This window comes from Anopheles gambiae, chromosome 2, assembly GCF_943734735.2.
Source record: "Anopheles gambiae chromosome 2, idAnoGambNW_F1_1, whole genome shotgun sequence".
Classification (NCBI taxonomy): domain Eukaryota; kingdom Metazoa; phylum Arthropoda; class Insecta; order Diptera; family Culicidae; genus Anopheles; species Anopheles gambiae.
The window spans coordinates 68838723-68855049 of NC_064601.1; the positions used below are offsets into that span (position 1 = coordinate 68838723).

A 16327-nucleotide genomic window follows, 5' to 3' on the forward strand; every position below is an offset into this window, starting at 1 on the left:
CTTCATAACGTTGCCAAGCAGTTACGATCCATTAGTGACAGCTCTAGAAAACACAGACGATAAAGATGTCTCCCTAGAAATTGTGAAACATCGGTTGTTAGGTGAAGAATCGAAGAGAACAGATCGAGCAGACTACTGTGACGAAGAAAAATCAACAGCTTTTGTCGGTGGAAATTTTCACAAGAAAAAGTTCAAAGGGAAATGCCATCGTTGTGGAAAAGTAGGCCACATGCAAAAGGATTGTCGATCCAAAATGCAAGACAGAACCGCCAACTCTGTCGTGGCAGAGAAAACTGTGAGTTTTATGGTGAAATCGCAGCTTCAAATCGGAGAAAAAGAGCTCGCAGTAGACTCTTTCATCGTTGATTCTGGATGCAGTGACCACTTGATCAACAACAGAAAATATTTGAAGAATATAAAGAAACTTAACGAACCGTTCGTCGTGGACGTTGCCAAAGACGGTGTATCTTTGGTAGGCGAATACAAAGGTAGCGTTACAGGAAAAACCAAAGAAGGCATTACGGTGGAAATCAAGAACGTAATTTACCTACTGGAGTTGAGAAGCAACCTACTTTCTGTCAAGAAAATCTCGGAAGCTGGAATTGATGTTCTCTTCACTCGCGAAAATGGCTGTGAGAAGGCTATAATGAAACACAAGAAGGAAGTGATTGCTGTGGCTCATATGCGGTGAAACCTTTACGAGTTGCAACTAGAGCTGGAGACGACTGGATCATCTGCAAGTATGTGTACATCTAAGGTGAGTACACTATGGCACCGTCGTCTTGGACATGCAAGACAACACTCTATGGACACTTCAGTGCGGCATAACATGGCAGTTGGTTTAGATCCAAAGCCTAAGCAGGTTGGTTTTTGCAACACGTGCGTTCTCGGGAAACTTTGTAGAGAACCGTTTGATGGCAACCGAGTACGAGCCACGCGCCCACTAGAGAGGGTACATTCAGATGTGTGTGGTCCTATTGATCCTGTTGCATGGAACGGATTCAAAGATTTTGTTAGCTTCATATATGATTTCACGCACTTTGCGGTAGTATATCCAATTAAAAGAAAGTCTGAGGTATTTGAGCGATTCAAAGAGTATGAAGCAATAGCAACAGCTCACTTCGAGAGAAATAAGCAAAATAACCGTACATCAGGGCCGAGAATATTTCTCCAGTGAGCAGCTAACATATTACAAGCAAAAAGGAATTCAATTGCAGTGTACGGTAGCCTACTCTCCACAACAGAATGGTGTTGCAGATCGATTTAACAGAACGTTGGTTGAGAAGGTCAGAACCATGCTTATTGATTCTAACATGCCAAAGCGAATGTGGTCAGAGGCGGTGTTGACGGCTACATATTTGATAAACCGCAGCCCAACAAGCGCGTTAGAGGGCTATATGACACCTGCTGGATTTTGGCTGAAGGTAAAACCAGATTTTAGAAAGCTGCGAATTTTTGGATGTAAGGTTTTTACATGGATCCCGGACCAGAAAAGAAAGAAACTGGACAATAAGTGTGTTGAGGGAATAATGGTCGGCTATGCTCCGAACGGTTATCGTATTTGGGATCAACACCAACATGGACGAACACGTTGACGCCGCCAATATCACGCAAGCACTTCAAGATGTCGCACGTAATGATGAAAACGAAACCACTCCGCATGATGATTTTTATGAAAATAACGAGGAATATCGCGATGCAATATGTGATGATGAATCTCGCAAAACTGGCGAAAGCGAACAATCAATAGCAACACGACATAGTGAACGAGAACGAAGGCTCCCGAAAAAAATTCGTGATTATTTCACTGGCTCTAGAGCAGCTGTGTCAAACTCATTTCATCAGAGGGCCGCAAGTACAAATTTTCAGTGATTCGCGGGCCGTAAAGTTGAGATTGGAAAATATACCCCAATATTTATGTAAAATACTTTTTTACATTTGTATTGTTAAACAAATTGACTTTTTGTACTCCTCGCTTCTTATATGGAATCGTTTGTTTAGTACAAATTCGCGATGTTATTTTTATATGTGCTCTTTTTTATATGAGAAAAATATCTGTCAAACACACTTTTTAACTGAAGTAGGAGAAGTCTAGCAGCCTGTAGTGAATCTTTTTCAAGCAATCCGAGCTATCCATCACTAGATGAATAACAAAAATATTTGCTTGCAATTTTTTGATAGATCAAGAGAAAAATTGTAATAACACGTGTTTAAACATTATTTTTGGCTAATTTCCAAGTTCCAAGTGTTCTGGATATATATATTGATTTCTTATAACAAGAACCCGTATTTTACGAATAACTTTTTTTTTAAATTACGATAATTTTATCTGACGAAGAGTCGTGGTGTGTGATCCCATACAGATTGGCAAATCTGTTTTGAGACTTGAAGGGAGATGATTTGCGAATTGAGGAATTGAGGACTGTGTGAGCTAATCTATTAATAAGCTTTGTATTGCAAGGCTTCGGCATTTCGATTATTTTTATCCTTAATCTAAATCCTTTAGGCTTAAGCGTAATCATATCATTTTGGTTTTCATGTTTGGGGAGGTTGGAAATTACATTAATTCGTCTTGCAGAATGTTGGGTACAAATAATTTCAGCTTGGCAACAATCATTTTTATTAACATTTGGCATGATTATGACAAAAAATAGAAGTGGCTCCAATCGAATATCAATGATGTAACATTCTAAGGTCGGAAAAAAATCGGAGCCGAATGAATCCTTTACTCGGCAGTCGGGGGCATGGAGATTGACAAATTCGGTGGGACAACCGATGACTCCAACGGTTCCGAATGGCTCTAAACGGCTCTATAGGCTTTGGACGGCACCGAACGGAACTGCTGGTTTGTTTTGGCCGGATTCGAAGTCGGAATAGCTATGATCGGAAATGGTTTTGAGCCGTGGATGCGATTCAGACAATCAATCACTAGATGTTGCAAAGTTTCCTAGTGTATGTATCAAGTTATTTTCATTCCTTTTTCGTTTGTAGACAGTTGACGCAAATCTATTTTTCCATACAGAATGTGCAATCGAGTGTGCACAAAATTATGCTAATATTCAGTATTTAATCGAAACATAATACGAATGAGCTTGCATTCGATTCAATGATTCTTAAGGGTCTCGATTGATATGTACGTTTGTGTAGAATAAGTTTATGAGATGTTATGGGTACATTCATGTTAGTTTCGAAAAATATACCAACAAAAGGATTGTTCTTCTCTGAAAAATTTAATACACTTTGACAAATAGTAATAACAGATTAATGGTTTGCAGTGCTTTTGGCAATTCTCAAAATACTCTCGCGGGCCGCATTCAGAATCGACGCGGGCCGCCAGTTTGACATACCTGCTCTAGATCAACAGCTGGTAGAAATAGACAGTTGTCAACTGAACCACCATGAACGTACAGCTATATCGTGGATCGGGAAGATGGAAGCTATTGAGGATGAATTGTTGTCGATGAAAACAGACAATGTTTGGGCATTAGTGAAGCGACCGACATCGTGTAGACCATTGAAATCCAAGTGGGTATATCGTGTAAAGGAGGATGAGAATGGTAATCCAGTGAAGTATAAAGCCCGACTAGTAGTGAAGGGTTTTCTGCAGAAGCCTGGAATGGATTATCACGAAACATACGCGCCGGTGGCAAAAATAACAACAATTCGAACAGTACTGGCCGTTGGTATCCAAAAGGGATGTTATTTTCATCAAATGGATGTCAAAACAGCATTTCTTCACGGCGAGCTTCAAGAAGAAATTTATATGGAAGTTCCACATGGCGTAGAAGCTGCTCCGGGTATAGTGTGCCGTTTGAAAAAATCGTTGTATGGGCTAAAGCAATCTCCCCGTTGCATGACTGCCTTTACACTTGGCTCAACAAAGAAGGTAACGATTTCATATATATTGTAGTATATGTCGATGATTTGATAATAGCAGGCACAAACAAAAATACCATCATGGAGCTGAAATTGAAATTATTGGAAATATTCGAGATGAAGGATTGTGGAACTTTAAAACATTTTTTGGGAATCAAGATCGACTACGATAAAAATACAGGAATTATGCAGTTGTCACAAGTGGCCAATATCAATCGACTTCTTGAAAAATTTGGAATGGCAGTTTGTAATTCTTCAAGAACACCTATGGAGAAAGGCCTGAAACTTGGAACAGAAGATGCCGGTATAACAGAACCTTACTCTGAGCTTTTGGGAAGTCTCATGTACGTTATGATGTCCACCCGTCCGGATATCTGTTATCCTGTTGGATATATGGGTCGTTTTCAATTCTGGACACCAACACTGGATCGCGCTAAAGCGAATTCTCCGGTATCTCCAAGGAACAAATAATTTGGTACTGACTTTGAAAAGGAACGAACAAATCGAACAACTCGTTGGATTTGCAGATGCAGACTGGTCAGCCGATACTGTTGCCGATAAGCCGTTAACAGCCGAACCGAAACGTCGCCGATTTGCCGTTACCAGAGGGAGCAGAAAAAACATCGCCGCGCGAATCGAAAAACGGCCATCGCGCGAGCGCCATGAGATCAAGTCAGAAAGCGTAAGAAAGCGTACGTAAAATTTTGTAACCGATCCGCCGCGAAATTTACTTTGCTACGTTGTAAGATTTAGAGCAATAAAGTAGTGCAGTAAACTACGAGTTAAAAGATCACGTTTTAAGTTTGAGTTGAAGAAAGAACTTTGCTTCTAGAACATTTTTAAAAAATTTCACTTCTTAATTTGTGAAAGCCTCGTGTGAAGCTTAGTTGAGTGAACATGAACCGCGAGAACGCTGAGTCCAACCCCGCCGCGAATTCGACAGTGCGACAACTTTCCCCGGTGCACGATTTAGAGGAAGACACTGTTTCGATACAGGACTTGGTCCAGCAAGCCAGGGAGGCTAACGAAAGCTTCATCCGGTTAACCGCGCAAATCGCTCAGTTAAGCCCGAGTGTGTCACGGGGCCTTGGAGTGTCGCTGAATGCGCAATGTGGAGGCACGGTCTCCCCAGTCAGCCAGGGAACCGCCGAAGATGTGCTCCTTCCTTCGGCCGTGCCCGTACCGCGGAGATTAACGCAAGGTACACCTGGCCGCGGCAACACGGACCGTGAACCTGCGAGCGCACCGTCTCGATCGAGCATTGCTTTCCCGGATTTTCTGCGTTACAACGCGCGAGCTAGCACTTCTGCGACTCGGCGTAGAGACGCAGACCAGAACGCTGGACCCAGCCAGTCTCCAGCCACGCAGCCTGATCGAGATCGTGACCTACAGCGAGCTTTAGAAGACCTGGAGATCAAGCAGCTCAGAGAACGGAACGAGTTGATGCAATCGTTCCAGGCCACCGGTCATCAGGGCACAACGCATCAGCAAACAAGCGCAACTGGTCATCAGGGAACGTCTTCTCAGCAACCACGCGTGAGTATCGTTCCGGAAAGATTTCAGGCGAATGTTTTCTCAGCCTTTGATCCTTCGCAGATGCAATACACGGTTAGACACAGTGGAGTACGGCTACGGGACTTGCCGACGTTTGCCGGCAACCCCGAAGAGTGGCCGATGTTTCTTTCCTCCTTCGAATACACCACGGAGGAGTACGTCTAAAGTGATGTGGACAACCTAGACCGACTTCAAAAGGCTCTGAAGGGAAAGGCGTTGGAGTCAGTACGTTGCCTCTTGATGCATCCGTCCAATGTACCGAATGTTATCAGCACATTAAAAATGCTCTACGGTCGTCCTGAGATTATTGTTCACTCGCTAGTAAACAAGGTGCGCGCCATGCCCGCACCTAAACAGGATCGTCTCGATACGCTGATAGACTTTGGGATCGCAGTCTAGAATCTTTGTGCGACAATCACAGCCACAGGTCTCGACGAATACATGTTCAACGTGGCTTTGTTATTCGAGCTGACGGAGCGCTTGCCTTCATCGCTAAAGCTCAATTGGGGATGTCATCAAATGAACTTGGGACGAGTTACGTTGTCGAGCTTCAATGATTGGCTGAATCATTTGGTCCAAGCAGCCAGTTTGGTGACTGTTTCCTCGGTACACGTCCCAGAAAGTCCGTATACAAGAACTGCATCGAATGCCACAGCGAACAGGAATCGTGAATCGAAAACACATCGACACGTGAATGCGCATCTCACTGCCGCTCCAGCGCGACACACTGCATCGAGTTCCAGCAGAGCCACACCACGTTGCCCAGTATGCCAACAACAATGCGCCAACGTAGAAAGCTGCCCTGATTTTCTTGCCATGGACATAGACGCCCGTTGGCGAGCAGTGCGAGAGAAACATGTCGCAAATGTCTTGAACGACACTTTAATCGTTGTGAAAGAAGAACGCCGTGTGGCACAACTGGTTGCGTTTTCCTGCACAACAGATTGCTTCATGATGGTCGGAGAGCCACAGCCGAAGCGCTATCAGTCGGAACCGGCGGACACCATATGAGCAACCACCACCAAACCACGTTAGCGAAGCCGCCACTCTTCCGTTATGTCCCGGTTACACTTCATGGCAATGGCCGCAAAGTTGATACGTTTGCGTTCTTGGACGACGGCTCGTCCGCCACGTTCGTCGAACATGCTTTGGTAGAAGAACTTGGCCTGCAAGGAACTTCTCATCCGTTGTGCCTCTGGTGGACCGGAAATCAGAAAAGAGAGGAGAAGAATTCAGTGAGGGTATCGTTAAGTTTGTCAGGACGTGATGAAATCGGCAAGGTGTATGTCTTACCAAATGTGCATACCGTACAGAGTCTGGCGCTACCGAGACAGTCACTTAGCGCAGATAAACTTCAAAGCACATTCGAGCATTTGAGAGGCTTAAAGCTTAATTCATACACTGACATCACGCCTAGGATCCTCATTGGTATGGATAACTGCCATCTAGGTAATCCGATGACATACCGTGAGGGAAAGCCACTTGAACCTGTTGCCGCCAAGACACGATTGGACTGGATAGTGTATGGATCGTACCCAACGAATACCGGTAATGGCGCGAATGGCTTCCTAAACCATCATAGCCCACAAGTTTGCCCGTGTGTAGATAGCACCGACGATAGAATCGATATTGAGCTTAAGAAATATTTTGCGATCGATTCGATGGGCATTTCCAAATCGCCCCATCCAGTTGGCTCTAAAGATGATGAAAAGGCGTTGGAGATCCTTGCAAACACGACTCATTTAAAAGGAAATCGTTATGAAACAGGTTTACTGTGGAAGTATAGCAATGTTCAGCTACCACCAAGTAAACTCATGGCCATAAGACATTTCGAATGCCTGCAAAGAAAAATGCAAAAAGATCCGGTGTTGAGAGCTGCTATCATCGACAAGATGAACGATTACGAAACAAAGGGCTACATCCGGCGCCTCATACCAAGCGAAATAGCTGATAAACGGAATACAGACTGGTTCTTGCCGACATTTCCGGTAACGAATCCTAACAAGCCAGGAAAAATCCGTATAGTGTTCGACGCAGCCGCCAAGTCTAACGGAGTCAGTTTAAACACGTTCCTGCTCAAGGGTCCAGATCAGCTGGTAGACCTCCTGACGGTCCTGTATAAGTTCCGAGAGCATCGAATAGGCGTAGTAGGAGACATCAAGGAGATGTTCTTTCAAGTGGCTATGCGACCCGAGGATCAGCGCAGTCAAATGATTCTATGGAACGGTGGCGAGACTGATAAGGCTCCAGACGTGTATGTTGTTACCGTTATGACGTTTGGGGCGGCGTGCTCGCCCTGCTGCGCGCATTATGTAAAGAATTTGAACGCTGAAAAGTATAGAGATAAGTTTCCTCGTACCTTTGAATGTATTGTCAAGGAGCATTACGTCGACGATATGCTCGCCAGTGTTGAAACTGAAGACGAAGCAATTAAGCTGGCGAAGGACGTACGTCACGTGCATGCGAAAGGCGGATTCGAGATTAGAAACTGGCTCTCGAACTCGCATTTGGTGATGGAACAGCTAAATGTACCTGTAAAGATAGAGAAGGATGTTAACGTTGGCACAGATGCGAGAACAGAAAAGGTATTGGGAATGTGGTGGGACACGCAAGCCGATACATTCATGTACAAAGTCTCACCTAGAAACGACGAGCAGTTACTGGCAGGAGCGAAACTGCCGACTAAACGCGAAGTGCTGCGTATCCTTATGAGGATTTACGATCCTTTGGGTCTATTGGGGAACGTGTTGATGTTCCTGAAAGTATTGCTGCAAGAAATATGGCGCGCTGGTGTCGGCTGGGATGAGCAGATTGGCGGCCGTTTATCAGAACAGTGGGAAAGGTGGACTAGCATTTTACTTGCCGTCTGCCAGATCAAAATACCAAGGTGCTACCGCCAGCGTACGTCGGCCCTACCTCGTAACGTACAGCTTTACATATTCTGCGACGCAAGTGAAAACAGGATGGCAGCAGTTGCCTATTTCCGATTTGAAGAAGGAGAAACAATAGAATGCGCTCTAATAGGTTCAAAAACTCGAGTAGCACCGCTACGGTTTCTATCGATTCCCCGTTTAGAATTGCAGGCAGCAGTGATTGGCGCACGGCTCGCACATACGATACACAAATCACATCGTTTAATAATCACAAGAACAATCTTTTGGTCGGACTCAAGGGACGTCATCTGTTGGTTACGTTCAGATCACAGACGATACAGTCAATTCGTGGCCTTGAGAGTCGGAGAAATCCTAGAGTTGACCAAAGTAGACGATTGGCAGTGGATATCAACGAAAGCCAATGTTGCAGACGATGGTACGAAATGGGCAAAAATACCCGATTTAAGCACTAACAGCAAATGGCTCAAGGGTCCGAGCTTTCTATGGCAACCGGAGAGCGATTGGCCAGCTTCACCGACACGACCAGATGATACAGCAGAAGAACTACGTCGCAACTTGCTGTTCCATGTCACAACTAAGCCACTCATCCAAATCGATCGATTTTCTAAGTGGAATAGACTTCTGAGATCCATTGGATATGTCGTTCGATTTTTGAACAATTGCACTCATAGGGCCAATAAAACACCGATCGCAACAGAACCGCTGATACAAGAAGAGCTTCAAAGAGCTGAACAGATAATACTGAAGCAAATTCAGCGAGAAGCATTTCCGCAAGAAATCAAGTGCCTCGAGAATCCTCCAACATTAAAACATCCGTGGTCAAAAGGCATCGAAAAATGTAGCGTACTGTACAAACTCTCACCAACACTCGACGACCATGGTGTGTTGAGAATAAGTGGCCGGCTTGCAAACTGCACTGCAATGGACGAACCGCTTCGGATGCCCGTGATACTGCCCAGGCGACATGTAGGGACAGATTTAATCATTCATCACTACCACGTGATATATCAACATTGCAACCATCAGACCGTCATCAATGAATTGCGATCCAGATTCTATATACCGCGATTGCTATCGGAGTATAAACGGGTTCGAAAAAACTGCCAACACTGCCTTAATCGTAAAGCTGTTCCCGAGCCGCCGTTGATGGGGTGCATTCCTGAACAAAGAACGGCTATAGCTCAGCGTGCGTTCACATGTACCGGAATAGATTATTTCGGGCCGATCAACGTAGTAGTTGGTCGCCGCGTGGAGAAGCGTTGGGGAGTGATCTTCACTTGCTTAACAACACGAGCCATCCACCTAGAAATCGCGCATTCAATGACGAGTTCGTCATGCATCCTGGCGATCCGGCGTTTTATCGCTCGGCGTGGAACGCCGCGAGAGATCATTAGTGATCGAGGTACGAATTTCGTAGGAGCTTCGAGAGAGCTCAAGGAGGCCAGAAAGAGTGTCGACGAAAACACTTTGTTAGAAGAGTTTACTAGCCCTGATTTGAAGTGGACCTTTAACCCGCCGGCCGCTCCACATTTTGGAGGCTGCTGGGAACGCCTCGTCCAGTCAGTGAAAAAGGTTTTCGCTCAACTCGAATTGCCACGTCTGCCTAACGACGAAGTATTGCAATCTACCATGGCTGAAATAGAAATGATCATCAATTCGAGACCGTTGACTTACGTGCCGTTAGACGACGATTTGGCACCACCGATAACACCGAATGACTTACTCTTGGGCAGCTCAAACGGCATCAAGCCACCTGCACCGTTCGATGATACAGCGACGGCCGTAAAGTCGACATGGAAAGCGTCGCAGTGTAACGCCAACTTGTTTTGGAAAAAATGGATAGCCGAGTACCTTCCGACCCTGACCCGCAGAACAAAGTGGTTCCTTCCATCTCGTCCGATCGAGGAAGGTGATGTAGTGTTGATTGCTGATAACAACCTACCGAGGAATTGTTGGCCGAAAGGAAGGGTGATAGATGTGGTTAAAGCCAACGACGGCCAAGTAAGGCGAGCCACCGTGCAGACAGCAAGCGGAATCATCGAAAGACCTGCAACGAAGATAGCCGTGTTGGACGTTCGTAGACCTAACAAATGAAGAACGATACGGTCAACCCACCAAACCCAGAACGTTTTTGTGGTGATGCGGCACCAGCGTAACGGTTGAACAATGAACTAAAGTAGATCGTCGACTTTAGTAGGGTAAGTTGCGTATACCAGCAACGTACCGGGCGGGAGAATGTTGTAGAAAACAACGAGGTCGGCGAAAAGTGACAAATTGTTGTTTACAATTTGTGTTTATTGATAAGCCGTTGACAGCCGAACCGAAACGTCGCCGATTTGCCGTTACCAGAGGGAGCAGAAAAAACATCGCCGCGCGAATCGAAAAACGGCCATCGCGCGAGCGCCATGAGATCAAGTCAGAAAGCGTAAGAAAGCGTACGTGAAATTTTTTAACCGATCCGCCGCGAAATTTACTTTGCTACGTTGTAAGATTTAGAGCAATAAAGTAGTGCAGTAAACTACGAGTTAAAAGATCACGTTTTAAGTTTGAGTTGAAGAAAGAACTTTGCTTCTAGAACACGGGTCAAGCACATAGATATCAAATACCATTTTGTGCGGGACCATATTGCAAAAGAAAACATAATCGTTGGACCTATTTCAACTTTGAATCAACTAGCAGAAATTTTTACTGGAATTTTATTTTTACTAAAACTTTAGAAACTGGTCGATTCGAAATCCTCAGGAAGAAACTTGGAGTGAACGATCGAGAGAGGGTGTAAACGAAGTAGCCGTGTAATCGAAGTAGACTTTAACATATATATGAACGATCGATTCATTTAGTTAGTCTCAAATCATGCATTGACGATAACGGTCGCATAAAAGAGAAACTTGTTAAATAAAAAAACTTTCAAGGTATTTCAAAGAACAGAATTCCTTTAGGTACGTTACTAGTAACATTCATAATTTGCTACATGTTACAGCAGAGGTTGAGAAATTTGATCCACTCAACACATTTTCTACTTATATTTTTGAAAATGTCCTTCAATTACTGAAGAACATGTTAAGAAGTGGTTGGAAAAATTTGGAACAAGTGATAAACCGGCTGTCCGAGTTAGATAATTTGATTGTTCCAGAACCATGCAAGTGGTTTTATCGCTTCGAATCCACGGAAGTAACATCACCCTCCATATGAAGGATTACAGGGTTTTCCAAGCCACTTCAATGTTGAAACTGAAAATTTCAACCACGTTAAACGAAAGCTGAAGGCTGCACGGGTGATTTCAAGTCTGAAAAGCCCGTTCAATACAAAAAGTTTTGTTTTCAAAATCGTTACACTATTTTTCAATATCAGTATAAGCCATTTCAATCTGTCACTTTGGCGGGCTCTCGCCACAGTGGGATAGAAGGAAATAAAATACGTCAAAATGTTCAACAACTTGTATATTGATTTTCAATGTGCAGCATTTGTATTTTTTAATGCAAATACAATTTTAAAATTTACTGTAAACTGTTAATATTATTGTTGATAAGATGATTGCTAAACTATATTTGTTGTGACTAGTGTATTAACAAAATGCATAATGATGTAAAATTTGTATACAGCATTATCAAAAAATTCAAAAATACTTATCAAGTCGAGGCGTCAAAACGAGGAGCTCAGCATGAGAAAAAAATTCGTATAGAATTAGGTAACAAAATTAGGGAATGGATTGATGAAGATGCTACAATATCTTTTAAAAAAACTGTCACAAAAAGTGCTGGAGAATTTCAACCTTCGAGTGAGTAAACCAACGATTGCTCGGGAAATCAAACATTTCCATTACTCACTTAAACGGATTCAAAAAATACCTGAGCGTCGAAACAATCCGAACACTATACAGGTACGAAAAGAGTACGCGACAAGTTTTTATGCTCTTCCCGGTCAAATATCAGACAGAAATATAATATTTATTGACGAAGTGGGATTTTGCATTAGTATGCGTGCTAGTCGAGGTCGGCATAAGGAAAGCCAGCAGTAACAGTGGTCCCACAAATTCGAACGGACGAATATTGCATTACGTGACAAAAGAGAGAGCAATTAACCGAGAATCCTTTTTTCAGTTTATTATCGATCTGAAAGCAAAATTAGTAGAAACCCTTACACGAAACCTGATTTTTGTGATGGTCAATGTCACCTTTCACAAGTGTGTAGAGGTGAAACAGGCTCTTGAAGATGGAGGAGATGAAGTTCGTTATTTACCACCTTACTCCCCATTTTTAAATCCTATCGAAAATCTTTTCAGTAAATGGAAAGAAATAACTAAGCGTGCCAACGCAAATTGTGATGTAGAATTGTTGGAGGCCATAGAAGAAGGTGCTTCGTTGGTGACAGCAAGTGACTGTGAAGCATATGTACGGCATATGTGGTCGTATATTCCCCGATGCATGAATGAGGACGAGATAATAGATTGAACTGTTCTGTTTATTTTATTAAAGTTTATTGTTATGTTAATTAAAAACGAATTAAACAGCTATGATGTTTGCGATTAGCATCGATTTTTTTTAAATTCAAACACATAATTGGTTGAAATATTGAAATATTATTTGGACAAAAAAAACAAGAGGATGCATTTAAAAATAAAGTTACAATATAAACTTATAAACAAAATTTTTTCATTCATTTTTTAATTTGTTTTTGAAACTACGATATTTCTGCCAACCCACTATTATTTATTTGACATCGATATTCCAGTCTAATTTTGTTTTTCGAATGCCTTGTAGATTTCAGATAAATGACCGGTTTTTTTCAACTTATTGAAGGACCTTTTTTGCTAAGTTCGCTAGCTACTAGCGAGATACACCTGTTTCAATCTACGTTCCAATCTCGTGCCATTTGGATCGAATCGCAAACCGCCTGTTTGGAATTGCATGCCACTACGATCGAATGCGTGCAACCATAGTTGAATCGCGTTCCACTACGGTCGAATCGTGAGCCACTTTTGGAGGAAAATTAATACATTAGTGTACATTATTTCCAATAAAATACACGATTTCATAGATTCCGACTCTTCAATTTCAGTTATAAACTGCCGCGAAATTCCGATCCGTCTATTTTCGGCCTAGTAAAATTTTAAAATTTAGCTTCTAAAGGCCCATAGTTCACACTAGCATTGAGTTATATGAACAATAAATCTTTGCAAATAGAAGATGAAGTCTTATTAATAAGGTCTCATTAATATATTAAAACAAATTCATATTCATTTTACATATTGATTGTATTTGCATTAAAAAATACAAACGCTGCACATTGAAATTCAATACATTAGTTGTTGAACATTTTGACGTATTTTATTTCCTTCTATCCCACTGTGGCGAGAGCCTGCCAAACTGACAGATTGAAATGGCTTATACCGATATTGAAAAATAGTGTAACGATTTTGAAAACAAATCTTTTTGTATTGAACAGGCTTTTCAGACTTGAAATCACCCGTGCAGCCTTCAGCTTTCATTTAACGTGAAATTTTCAGTTTCAACATTGAAGTGGCTTGGAAAACCCTGTATGTGTTGAAGAAAAGTAATAGAGATGGCTGGTTCCTTAGCACAGAAAGAGAAGTTATACAATTTTGTTCGGCATCGATGATATCTTCTACTGTGCGCATTACTGGGAAAAAGCTGAATTGCAAAAAAAGAGAATCCTACAGGTTTCCACTTTCTTAAACACACCTATTCAAGTTCGAGTGTAACGTTAATAACGCACCAACTACCATTGTCGAGTTAAGCCTTCCAACGTTTTCTGTAAACTTGTGGCGATTCCTCTGGGTGTTACAGGGGAAATGTATTTTACCCGTTTGATACACACTCCGCTCCGCTGTGGGACACATTTCGGCACATTCAATTTTTTTTCTTTTTCGCAACTTTACACTGTGCTACATGACGCTTAGAAGGCCGTTGAAGCATCAAACATGTTCAAATTAAAAAAAAAAAAATATTAGATTAGTGTTAGACGTTCTCCTACGCTTGTTTTAAATAGGCTTCTTCACCCTCAACTGGCAGGAGCATCGAATGGTCTCATCAGCAGCGGCACGAAATAAAATAAACCATCAATACACCGATAACACTTTAAATCCCAAAGCAGCTTCTCCCGCATCGTCTCAAGGTCACACGCAAATTAATAAATGCTAACACCCACCAATAACAATACACAACCGCAATGCACATATAAGTATCAACGCATACACCACAACAGCCAATCAGCTGGCGGCAGAAGGCACGGGCTGAAGCTCAAGTAAGACATGGGATGGTGAGGGAGGGAGAAGAAACGGACGAGAAAAATGGGCGTCAACATTTTTGATTTTTTTGACCGTTTTTTTGTTCCGCCGCCAAAAATAGTTCGTCCATTTCGCCCACAGAGGGCGCTAAACCAGCGCAGACCTGCGCAGGAATCGCTGAAGTCCCGCGCGGGAGACCTGCCAAAATCTGCGCTGGCCAGCGCAGGCTTTGGTACATTTCCTGCGCAGGAAACTGCTCAAATTTGCGCAGCGGGTACGGACAGTGTCCCCTGGCCTTAAGAAGTTGAGTGTTTAGAGACACTCCATCAACCTTAGCTGCAGCATCCCAAACTAGGGTAACTGTACCAGTTTTCGCCAGTGTACCTATTATCGGCAGGGTAGCTAAAAACGTGAAATTCTGCACAAATGCGATAAAAAATTTCACAAAATACAATTTTGAAGTGAAGGTGTACTTTTTTGATATTCACATACGAAGTTTCACACAATTTCACCATTCATACATTTCCAAAATATCAAATAAATTGTGCTTTTTTCGGCAGCTTTGCTGTTAGCCAATCGTTCGGCAGGTTTTGTGATTAAGAGAATCAGAACAGTAAAACAATGAAAAAGTGGTGTATATCAAAGATTTTATGCTTATTTAATTTATTCTAACTTGTTCGGAATTTTAAAATCACGATAAACAGGTTATTTTTCACTTTGAATGCTGCCGAAAATAGGTACACAGTAAATGTTCATTTTTGACAGCTCAATGTTGTGGGCTCCTGCCGAAACTCGGAACAATAACACACTTTGAATTTGGCTGAATATTCCTTTTAAAATTGATCAGAACACTACAATGCGTATGTCGACACATAATATGACCTTTCTTGTACCAAATATCACCAATTTTACGACAAACAATGCACTAACTTAAGAGAAAAATAAATATTTGTAAGCCAGTTCGCACCGTACGCTATAACCATCAAATGTCAATGGCTGCTCTGTTTAAACGTCGCATCAAAATGGCTGTCAAAACGGGCCAAAATAAGCAACATAAAATTAATAATTAAAGTGCTTTTTAACACCAATCTTAGGAAAGTAAGAGTGTTAAAATGCTTTAAACATTTTTTTGTACATATTCACATTGATACAAACATTTTCTGACCCGTATTCGCGCTGGCGAAAATAGGAACACAGCCTGCCGAAAATAGGAACAAACTGCCGAAAATAGGAGCAAAATCAATGTTTGCATTTTCACTAATATTTATGAAAAAGGGCTTTGAACCGGCCAATAAAAAATATTGTAACATACTATGATATTTTATCAACCAGAATAACACTTTCAAGAAAAAAAATGAAAAATATTAATGTGTGAGCAACTTTTGTGAAACTGCTACACTAGCCTGCCGAAACTGGTACAGTTACCCTAGTCGCTTTTTCGTGAATTTTTAAGGGTGAGATACATCATTCACCGGGAGGTACCAAATTTTGTTAGGAATAGCAGATTCCAATTCATCTCTTAATGCTTTATGTACGTAGCCTCCCTTCACATAATCTTCTATTTGCTTATACCTCTCTTTTTAACTCAGGGTCGTATCAAATTTATTTTCAAGAGCAAACATCCTTTCATAGCCCTTGGTTTGCTGTTAGGAAAACTAACGTCGTCGCTTTTGCAAAGAAGACCGGTTGTAAACCTGTCATCAATCTTTATGCTTGAGCTATGTAAAATCGAATTGGCTCTCACTACGTCGTTGGG

General features: G+C 42.2%; 1 pseudogene; it reads left to right on the forward strand.

Moving 5' to 3' along the window:
• Nucleotides 1-14039, forward strand: part of LOC133395111 (uncharacterized) — a 28500-nt pseudogene extending 14461 nt beyond the window's left edge.
• Nucleotides 14040-16327: the final 2288 nt, after the last annotated feature.